Below are 11,483 nucleotides of genomic sequence, written 5' to 3' on the forward strand. Positions count from 1 at the left end.
GAGAAGAACTGGACACACATAATCCACCACGCACACCCGTAGCAGTACGTTTGCCACGTACAAAATGCTATGGGGGGGAAGCCTGATACAAGTCTAGGGATAGTCTATTACTGCACTCGCAAAGCAAAGGCAGCAAGACTTGGCAAGATTTTTGTTAATTTGGAATTTTCAACCCTAGTAAGTAAATACATTACTAGAACTTCAGAACTAGCAAACTCCTTCATTTGGCTTTCTAACCAAGTGTCTGATTAGCTGGTCAGCAATGACTTGAGGATATGGACTAGGCTAGCTGTAACATTCATCTTTTGCTAAATAGGACAGTTAACTATTTTCACTCACTCCACAACTGAACTGTTCCTCCTTGTGAGTTCACTGAGACGCTGTAATGAGAGATAAAAAAAGCTAACAGAAAACCCCCCCACAGCTGTCCCACCATTTGGTGCTTTTTGTCACAGATCTCAAATTTGTTTTAAGCACCAATGAAATATTAAAATCTGTAGTTACTTTCAGCAAGATTTCCAATTTCTAGATATTAACACGGTCTATGTATTGAGATTGTATGTTACAAGATGACTGTATGTTAATCTGTAACTACAAAGCTGTTTTACAAAGCTGACTATCAAAAAAGTTGCAAAATCATGGTGGAAGGTAGACAATCTATTTTATATTGTTTTGATAAATACTCAAGTCTCCATGAAGTCACTCTGTGGAAGAAAGACACTGAGGGTGCTGGAATGTGTCCAAAGAGCACCAAAAAAGCTGGTGAAGGGTCTGGAGCACAAGTCTTGCAAGGAGCAGCTGAGGGAACTGGGATCCTTCAGTCTGGAGACAAGGAGGCTGAAGGGAGACCATATCACTCTCTACAACTGCCTGAAAGGAGGCTGGAGCAACAAGGGCATCAATCTGTTCTCCCAAGTAACAAGCAATAGGACAAGAGGAAATGGCCTCAAGTTGCCCAGTGAAGGTTTAGCTTGAATATTAGGAGAAATTTCTTCACCAGAAGGGTTGTCAGATGCTGGATCAGGCTGCCCAGGTCAGTGGTGGAGTCAGCATCCCTGTAGGGATTTAAAAGACATGTAGATGTGGTGCTTAGGGACACTGCTTAGTGGTGGGGCTTGGCAGTGTTAGGTTTACGGTTAGACTCAATCTTAAAGGTCCTTCCCAATCTGAATGGTTCTATGATTTACTAAGTGCAATTATTTCAATTTAGCTGATTTTCAAGTTACACTTCAAACTGTCCTGTCATCCTGTATGACAGCTGTACAGATCTGAATATCCCACAGACAGCTAGAACTAGTTTTTAACCTGAAGTTCATCCAGTGAAGTCTCGCAACAGTTAGCTGACATCTAGTCAAGTTTCACCAGCAAAGCCTTCCATGTCAGCAAAGCTTCTTAAATTATGTAAAAGCTAAAAAAAGGTTTTCTGTGGAACCCACAATTCAAGAACCATGTTCAGTGGAGACAGTCTAACTTGCAGAAGACTAGAGTACCTGATTCTTACAGCAAGTCTTTCTGGATTGTTTTTAAATGAGCTACTGTCCTCTGCAGCAGCTTCAGTCTAAATGAGGTTTAAGACTACGTACTGAGCAGTGTCCTGCAATGCAGTTGAATCTTGCAAATTCCTTTAGCTTCCTGGCCAGAGGGAGGTCAGAACTCAATAGCTTCACTAATACAATGGCCTCATCCAACAGCTGTTTAAGGATGATTTTTATTTCTAAACTGAAGATTCTGGTAACAAAGGAAACTAAAATCAGCATCTTGCTACTTCCTGATGAACACTTGAAAGCACAACATCAGAAGAACGGCAGCTTAACTGTCTGGACCCAAGCACAAGGGAAATGGAGAGCTGATTCTTCTTTTTCACAACTAAAAAAACCATGGAGCACCATTTTCTGCCACCATGGTATTCATACCTTTCAAAGATATTTCACCTTCTTAATAAGTAGAGGGTTCAGTCAAAGAAGCAATGCTAACTTTTGCCCTAAGTACCAATTATTTTTGTGATAGTATATCCTCCTCTTTCATGATATAATCAATGAAACAAGACACTATGCATCAAAGAAATTTACCAGGCTAAAAGACTGTGTCTCTCTTTAGAGGGGAGGGACAAGTTAACTTAAAGAAGATTTGTTTCATGGCATGATAGATTCTTTTAAATTAAAAAGGTATGAACATATATATATATATATGAACAAGTACTGCCACCAGTAAGTTTATATTTTGAAGGATCTCTGTAACTCACATTTTTAAGTTTTTCATCTAAACTAATACAGTGCATTAGAACTTTATTTTACAAGTTTTCCAGAAAACTGATTTAGAGACAAGTAAAGATATGAGTGACATGAAAAATAAGCACCCCTGTTCTCTTCATAAACACCTCAACCATTGCACGATCAAGTAATTGCAAATTTGACAGGAGAAACAAACTCAGCTTCAAAATGTAAATACCAAATGCACCTTTCCCTAGCTGAACACAGGCATACACAACAAGTTTCAGGTCAGAAAGGCTTTGAAAGGTGAAAAGAATAGGAAAGAAGACCTTGCTGAAAATCAGATTTTTTGCATTTTAAGGGTGCTTATTAACAACCTTTGCCTATCACACTCAGGAAGTGTGAACAGATCAGAAGGTCAGTGCTACAGTCATCCTCTGTGATGCCAAATGTCAGATAAGGAAAGGAGATAGTTTAAAGAGACAGCAAACTTTAATACTGCTGTATTACTACGTCAGTCCTTAAGAATCTTATTCATATAGTCAGAATACTCAAAGAAGGATTATTAATAATTAATAGAAGTGCTATTAATAATTATTAGAATCCTGCATTTCTCTGACCAAAAGGCATTACAGGCAATCCAGGACAGGGACTTGATATAGCCTCAGGCAACAACAATCCAGGGGCTGAGGATAATCAAACTGTCTTTGATGTATTATTTTAATATATATTATTGTAACTGGTATATCTGTGAGAGGAAACATGTTGATTTATTTTGTGTAGATTTAACAATGTTATGTGCATGTATTGCTTAAGAAACCTTCTAAAATACATATAGAACTTGCCGTCGCTACAGATTCCCTAAGGCAGAGGGAGAAGGGGCCAGAAAGGAAGGAGAGCCCTTTAAAAGGAATAACCACAAATTTAGATTGGGAATAAACACAGAGGAAGCCAGTACAAAACAAAACAAACAACAACACCTGCAAAAAACAGACTGAGCAACTAAAAGGTAAGCCTTGGAAGTCAAGAAATAGAAGTTACCAGTCCGAGTCAGAACTTGCTAACAAAAAGTTTATTATCCATATAAATAGAAAAAGAGCAACAGAAAAAAACTACTGTAGCACACCTGAAATTTAATTTGAAAGAGCACAGTTAAAGGAAAAACAAGATTCACGATGTAAATGCTGAAGACAGCAAATGCACTAACTACAGAAAATTAGAACAGCCTCATCAGATCAGAAGCCCCAAATCAGAGATTATTTTTTTTACAAAAATAAATAGAGTAGGCCTATCTATTTGAATTACATGTGGCATTCTACAGGAAATTTATAAAGTAGTGACTTTGAATATTAACAAAAATTACTGTAGTAATTAAATGGCTTACTAACAAAAGGTACTACAACAAGAAGTACATTTAAAAGAGGGGACAAATGGATGTGGCAGTGATGGGGAAAATGGGTGAGAGGGTTAGCAATGTAGCTTTGTTTCACTTCGGTCCCTCTACATGAGACAAAATACTAACATGTTTGGATCACAAATGTTGGAGGTACCACCAGGAGATGCAAAAATACCATCTTGAGGACACTGATAACCATAATGGTTGTAAGGACAGGAATTTTTAAACCAAGTAGTCATCCAACAGAACCAAGATGGAAGATAGCCAATCATAATCAGAGTATTGATTTGTGACTAAACTCATAATGCAATGTAGCCTTGAAAAAGGTAAATGCAGTAAAGTGTACCTACTATCCCAAGTTACTCTCAGGAAAGCTACAGAAAAGTAAATGCCATTCTCAGTAAGCCCTGGTGAGACCTTATATAGAAGATGCTATTTGCACTTGTAAAAACTGGCATGGAAATGTTAATTTCATTCTAAAAACAAAGCAGCTGAAGACAAGACTGAAAAAGACCATCTAACTTATTCAAAACACAGAAAGGACAGGTCTTTATTAGTTGGCACATGTGGCTGTATAAGAGAACAGCTACTTAAGCTGGAGGAAAATGTTGCCATAAAACTATGTGCCTATAAATTTGCCAGTGTCACCCAAGCTGCAGGCCAGGAGGCATCACAGAATCAGATTTCACAACTGCTATCCAGCAGTAAAGAAGACAGCTAGCAATTTAATTAAAATTAAGATAAAGTCTGACACAGGGATTATTTTCTGTAATAAGAAGCGACTGGAGTAAATGACTCTGAGAGCTTCTCCTTTCAGTCTTCAGTGACTGCAGCGAGCAGTGCTTCATGCAGCATATTTGTCCACAAACATTCAATTGTTTTATTGATAATTACTGCTATTTAAACCAGAGTACCTGGATGGCCTAGATTCAGTGGGAATCAACTAAAAAATTTTTGCTCAAACTTATTTCAGTTATCCTGGTAAGAAGCCTTCTTAGGATCAGCAAGGATTTTTCCTTCAAATTAAAATAAACTAGAGAAAGCTTACTTACTTCTACTGTATTTCTAAAAATTACAAGAATAATTTAAAATAATTTCTTTGTCCCCCTGTAATTTTCTATGGAAGTCTATCTTATAACATCAAATATGGGAGAGAATCCATCTTCTTTATAGTAGTTATGCCTACCTTTGACCTGTATATACTACATGGGCATTCTGAATCCGAACATAGCTTAAAAGTTTTAGAATCACTGCCATTATAACCATATAACTGCAGTATTTGCAGATATTAACAAAATATGAAGTCCTGAGGCTAATAAGTTGTGAGTGGTATTATAGCAGGATGCCTGTTAACTTCATGCATGAGGACTTTCTTATTTGTCAAATCAAGAGCTAGTCAGCTGCTCAGATACAGATGTTTGGTCTGTGCAGATATGACAGATATACAGGAGACTGCTGCCTCTCTGGAGCAGTGTGGGGAGACAAGATGTTTAGCCAGATAGCTAAAAAGCCCATCAGATCACTCTGATCTCAGTCAAGCAACAGGCCTTAGAATTGTCACCACTCATCTAAAACATGTCCGAAATCCCACCGTCTGATCAGAGCTGAAAAATCTTTTCAAGGTCTCCTACACCCAATTATTCCACGTGTTAAAAATAGGCTAATGTTAAGCAGGAAGCTGTTTAGCCCATATTTTGTTGCATATTGGAAGACATGAGAGTTACTCAGAATGCCTACACCTTTACATTACACATTGTAATTTTAAGGCTTCACACTGCTGCAGACCAAGGAAGACAGACAAATCCAGTTTCTAACATTGTCCAATATTTCAACAGAAAAGGCCAGATGAAAAGCTGACTGTATTTTATGCTGGGACAGCTTTCACTACTATTTTGATACACAAGTCTTGATAAGGACTTCTGCTCCTTTACTTTGTAAATTAAACTTCAGTGTCAGTAAACACAGGATTAAGTAGCAACTGATGAGACATCATCATGCCTAATGATGAACAGCCAACTGTTGGACTATCACATGTTGCAATAATTGGGTTAGCCCAGTAATTAATTTATTCTATTCATATTACTGCTTTAAGAACTTAGTCTATAGGTACTGTTCAGAACTCAGAAATCATAGTTAAAACATGATATTACTTACACTGGATGAAGACTCTTCTGTATTTAAATCATTTACTAGTTAAGCTCCGTCTGGAGTCAGTTGCTTCTCCCAGTAACAAGAACGTCCACATAAATACAGGTGTTCCATTCTAGAGCAGTTATTTGAAAACAGAGAGGGAAACAGGACTGTGTAGTGTTACCACACAAAGCACTGGGTTGAAAATAACAGCACTTTCATAAATTAACACAACAGTTTGTATGAAAGATATGTATCCTTTTAATAGACCACAAGCCTAACCAGAAGGCATTAGTATTCTTATGGTAGCCTCCATACAGTCACTTAATAGCTTTGCATGTCCCCTTACTCCTCCCCATCCATACCACAAGGACATCACCTCAGAGTAATACTGGTACTGGCTTGAGGTACAGCTTTAAATGCTTGAAACAGCACTTTATTCTTCCATGACAGTAACGTTCAACGAAACACATGCCTAGAATCTTTTTTAGGGATTATTTGAAATGAATATACACTAAAGATCTCTTTGATGTGCTTAAAACAAAAGGATACCATAACACCTGAACTAGTAACTTGAAATCTTCAAGGCAAATTAAAAAAATCAAAGACCCATTACTGTCAATTCTAACCGTAGAACTACTATCAGCAGATAGTGTGAGTATCCAAGTATCCATTTTACCAGAGTTTCTTCCACTGAAGTATATGCTGCAGTCATCAACACAAGAAAATTAGTCAGCTTCCCTTGTTTTTTCCTTGTAAAGCTGTTAGGCAAAAGTTCTTGATTGTGAATATTCTAGATAAGGACATATCAACTCAAAAAGACAAGCCAAGTTTTATTTTGAGTCAAGGAACTGACTTTCTACGCAGCTATGCTAGTCAATCAAACTACTTTTAAGCAAAGACAAATATTGGCAAGGGTTCAGTTCTTGTTTTAAGTTATGGAATAAATTCAATGTATTAGAAAAGAAACAGATAAAAAGAATGTAATTCTGGCAGTAAATTTTAGTCTTTAAACACCTACAAAGTGCAATGAGCCTGAAATACAGCTTTTCATTCAAAAGACAGAGGGATTTACAATGCTTTAAACAGGCTTTTTACTGTACCTTCTGTTGAAAAGCTCCAAATCAAACTGTGATAAACATGGAAAAGAATTCCCCACAAAGGGCTTTACTAGTTTTACTACTGCATCACCTGGGCACAAGAAATGAATATTTGATCAAAGCCTAAGTTATAAGGGTCAACATTTTCCAGTGCCTCTCAAAACTCATACTGTATTCTCCACAAGAACATCTAAAATACTTCTGAGCTCACTTAGAACACAAAAACAGATGGAAATCATCTTGTGGATCCAGCATGCCGGTCAATGATGCAATTGCTCCCAGCTACTCACCACCAGCAGGTTTTTAGACCCAAAGCTCTGACATCAGAAAGGACTATGAGAACACTCCTCAATCTGCTGTTGGCAGAAGCACCCGAATTAGTTTAAATTTCACCCATCAGCTGCACACCAGCAGCCTTTCTAGGCTTAGCCATGCTAAAGCAGTCACTGATCTCACTTCCAGTCACCATTTCCTCCATCTGCCAGTTAAACTGCTCCTGTGAGCCTTCCCTGTACATACTTCAATTTGATAGAATGAATAGAAGACCTACATCTTACACAGCTGAAAAGTGAGATGCTGAGAAACCCCTCACAATAACAGCTCATTTAGCAGATCAGAGGGAGTGACAGAGGGTGAGAGCAAAAACCTAAGGATATGTCAGTATGATGGCCTCTTTCACAGACAGATATTTGCAAGGAGCTCATCTATTTATATGCTGGTTCACCATCACGAAGTAAAATGGCTCAGATGGACACTAACAGAAAGCTGTCACATCTCACTTAGCTGCTAACTTACTTCTTCAAATGTGATAGGTTAATGACACCTTCTACTTTTATGCCTTCTAGAGGTTATTTTTTTACGTAGTAAGGCAAGTTATCCAAAACTATGCTTTCAAAATAGGGGAGCAACTATGCTATGCTATTTACTCATAGTTTTAATGTTATTTAAGATGTTTGTCCTGACAAGTTTCAGCCTTCAGACCTTTCTGTACACATGACTGGACAAAGACCTTCCATAAATGGAAGTACAAATTTGCTAACAAATAAAACTGGGGAGGGGACAGAGGAGAAAGTTCAGAGTGGTTAAAAAAAAAAAAAAAAAAAAACAAATTCCCATTCAAGAATTGATGTCAGGAAGGATACAGAAGGACACAACTTAGCAGCAGATGAACAAAGACACGTGAACAATGCAGTATATGTTTATGCAGAAACCAATGGCTGCAGAAAGATAATGCCCCCTCCCCTTCTAGAAATCAAAGGCAAATAGAAAAGAAACTCTTGAAAAAGCATCCCACAGACATGTATGTCAAATCTGCAGTTTGCTTCAGCAGGCTGGATACAAACACACAATAATAAAACATTCTCGGAAACTTCAATTCTATATATTGGAGAAGAGTTCATGTAAAATGACACATTGACAGGATTGTCATAATACATACATTAAACTGCAGGAGACCAACTTATGCGCAAGAGTAGCAGTAGAGGCTGTTCTGTAATTACGGCTGCCAAGCTTCCATTCCATAAATCTGGTTTCAGACACTACTTCCTTTAAAGCACTCCTTCAAAAATGTATGAAATCAAAATAAGATTATAGGTAGGCTGGAGGTACAATTTTCCCAACATTATTTAATCACAATCTGCTGCTGATTTATGACATCTTAGAACTAGAGCTTCCCAATATTGCTTTAAAAAATCTCTAATCATTGTTATACAGTGTATCAGGCCACCAACTCCAAGAAAAGCCAACAAAGAAACATATAAAACCTACTTTAACAGGCTTGCATACATGCTACCTATCATCCAGAGTAAGTACCATATTAAGGTATTCACACATTCTCCTTGCCTAAAGAGCACAATGTGAATTACCTTATTATTCAGGTCTTGCATTGCCTAACGACTCATCTTTCCATTACTAAAAGGCTGAATTTGGAATGCAGCTTTAACAAAAGCCCTTGGGTGATTCCTATCCAGCCATTACTACGTGGAATGTACGTGGGAGAACTGCCGCTAAAAGATCAACTGGGCTCCTGAATCCCATCACTTCTGCAGTTCTTTCAAGCTCCTGCTGCCAGGATTATGGAATGCTCCACCATTTCTATGAAAGCTCCTCAGGTGTTACACCGGTGAATTATGGTATTTTTTTTATTTTCTGGCTTTGCTTAACCCTCTTCCTACCTATGAAAGAATTAGGGTATGCTGGGAAATTTCAGAATATACAAACTTTAATAGTAGTTTTACTGGCAATCTGTAATCAGGACATTGAAAGTTTTGCCTTTTATTTTTTTTATGCAGGCAGTAGAAGTTAATGCATTGAGTTGTCCAGCTCACCAAAAAAGAACAACGATGTCAAAACAAACTGAAACCTTTAAAAAAAATTTGGTGTATGCTACATCACAGCACATTCAAATTTTATACTACTTTATTAACATTATCTGACAACTCACTCCGTATGAAGTTGCTGTCAAAAGCCTCATTTTCCCCAAAGAGACCAAAAAAGGCAACTGTATCAACTACTTTTAAGAGCCTAGAATATTTGAAACTTCCAATGTACCATGGTATTTAAAAAGATGTGACACTACATCTTAGGCAAATTAACTCTGGGAGAACTAAACATGTGAAAATGGTGATACAAATATATATATATGAACTTAAATTAACCTAGGCTACAGAAACAAATTGACAGCACCTTTCAACTGAGTAAAGCACAAAACCACATTATTTGTGTTTCATACCCAGAGCTACACCTAAAGCACTTCACCTAGAACATCCAGCTAGTTGGAAGCCAGTCTCACAGACAGACTTTAAGTACTATAAAATAAGGCTGTAATGTAAGGCAAATACAGTGAAACAGAAGAAATCAAAACAAAAATCTTAATACAAGTTAAAAGAAGCAAGCAAGCATAGACAGAATTATGCTTAAGACAAGAAAGAGGAAAGTAGTAGTATCTATCTCCTCAGATTTTTCTTTATCCCCCCCATCCCCCATACACACACAAGAATAAAATATAATCAAAGAACCACTGCAACAGGTTTATGTAATTCACTCCTTCCAAATCTTTAACAAAAAATCTCTGGAAAACAGCTACCAAACCTAACTTAGTACACTACTTAAAATTACTGGTATTTAGTCAAATTCATTTTTACTCCTGGGAAAAGTAGTAGTGGATCTTGATAGCAATTTACAGTTCTGTAAAATAAAAAGTGACCTAAAATAGTGAGCAATGCAGTTACCAGTAGTACATTTCTGACCTTCCATGATTTAAACGACACAGTAAGTCTTTATGTTATCTTTACACCTGAAGATTTTTTTCATTTAATTGAATAGCACAAGCTATAAATTACAGATTTTCTACAAAATCCTCAAACCCTCGACATCATAGTACTTACTGGAAAACAAATGCTCAGGATTAGCTGCCTGCCAGTAATATTACCACTTGTAACAAACAAATGGGAGGTTGTTGAAGAAAACGTTTCTATTGCCATCTTACTCCTGAATAACATTTTGTTTGAATAAAACCTTTTGAAAAACAATTTCAGAGCTTCATTTTTTGTTGCTTTCACTTCAACAATAAAGTTACTCCTAACCTAATAGGAAATACCATGCTGTAAAATTGCTGTAATCATGTCTTCTGCTTGGTACTCAACCAAAAAGTGTCTTCAAGTACAATACTCCTTGTAGAAGACAAGACATGAGAAAGTAACCCCGCTGAAAATTGCAAGTCAATGCCTCAAGGCAAAAAGGCTACTATCAGACACTCTGTATGAGGAAAAGAAACCAAACACATTCCCTATTTTGCATTAGGCACACAAGTTCTTTCTAATTTCAGGCTAATGAAAAAGGGCATAAAAATTTAAAATTAAAACAATTTTAAAACCACTCCAAAACACAACATGCTTTTGTAGATTATATTATCTGACAATGCACCCTAAACGAAGTATTCATCACTCAATTTGGGTTTTTGCCATCATCTCTCTAATCCAGCATTCTACAGAGATCAGACAAACCCATCAATACGTGTATCTTGCACTACAGGCTTAATTATGAAAAACAGAATTTGTGCAAATCTCTTATCGTTGATAATCTAAATTCCTCTTAGAGCCAGTATAAGAAACAGCCATACCTTATTTTTTGTCTTATCTCGCTCTACGAGAAACCGTTCTTAGGAGCTGAAGACTCATTTAAAAACGTTACTAAAAGAGACTGTAAAAACCAGGCTGTGACACAGTTTGCTCTCGATTCTACTTACTGGATTACAGCCCACTAGATCCTAACCACATGCAGAATTGTCCAACACGCACCAGAAAAAAAAAAAAAAGCATAATAAGAAGACCCCCCCCTTCCATTACCATCACGGACAGCACGAATGTATCATTTCCCCCCAGGAAACAGAAGGGGAGGTCGGAGTAAGAACCCACGACAGTCGGTAGGAGCGCAGCCCGCCCGCGGGCAACTCCTGCTAAACCCGAGGGGGCTAAGGGAGAAAAACCCACCCGTGCAGCACCGGGCACCCCGCCGGAAGGGCTGGGAGCGCTCCGAGGGCCTCCCCCTCCTCAGGAACCAACACCCTCCGAGGCACCGGGACAGACCCCAGGCAGGGCGGGGGCGGACGCGGAGCTGCGGCGAGGCCGAGGGCGCAGCCCCGGGGCC

Source organism: Chaetura pelagica, unplaced genomic scaffold (assembly GCF_000747805.2).
Source record: "Chaetura pelagica isolate M959 unplaced genomic scaffold, ChaPel_1.0 scaffold386, whole genome shotgun sequence".
NCBI lineage: Eukaryota > Metazoa > Chordata > Aves > Apodiformes > Apodidae > Chaetura > Chaetura pelagica.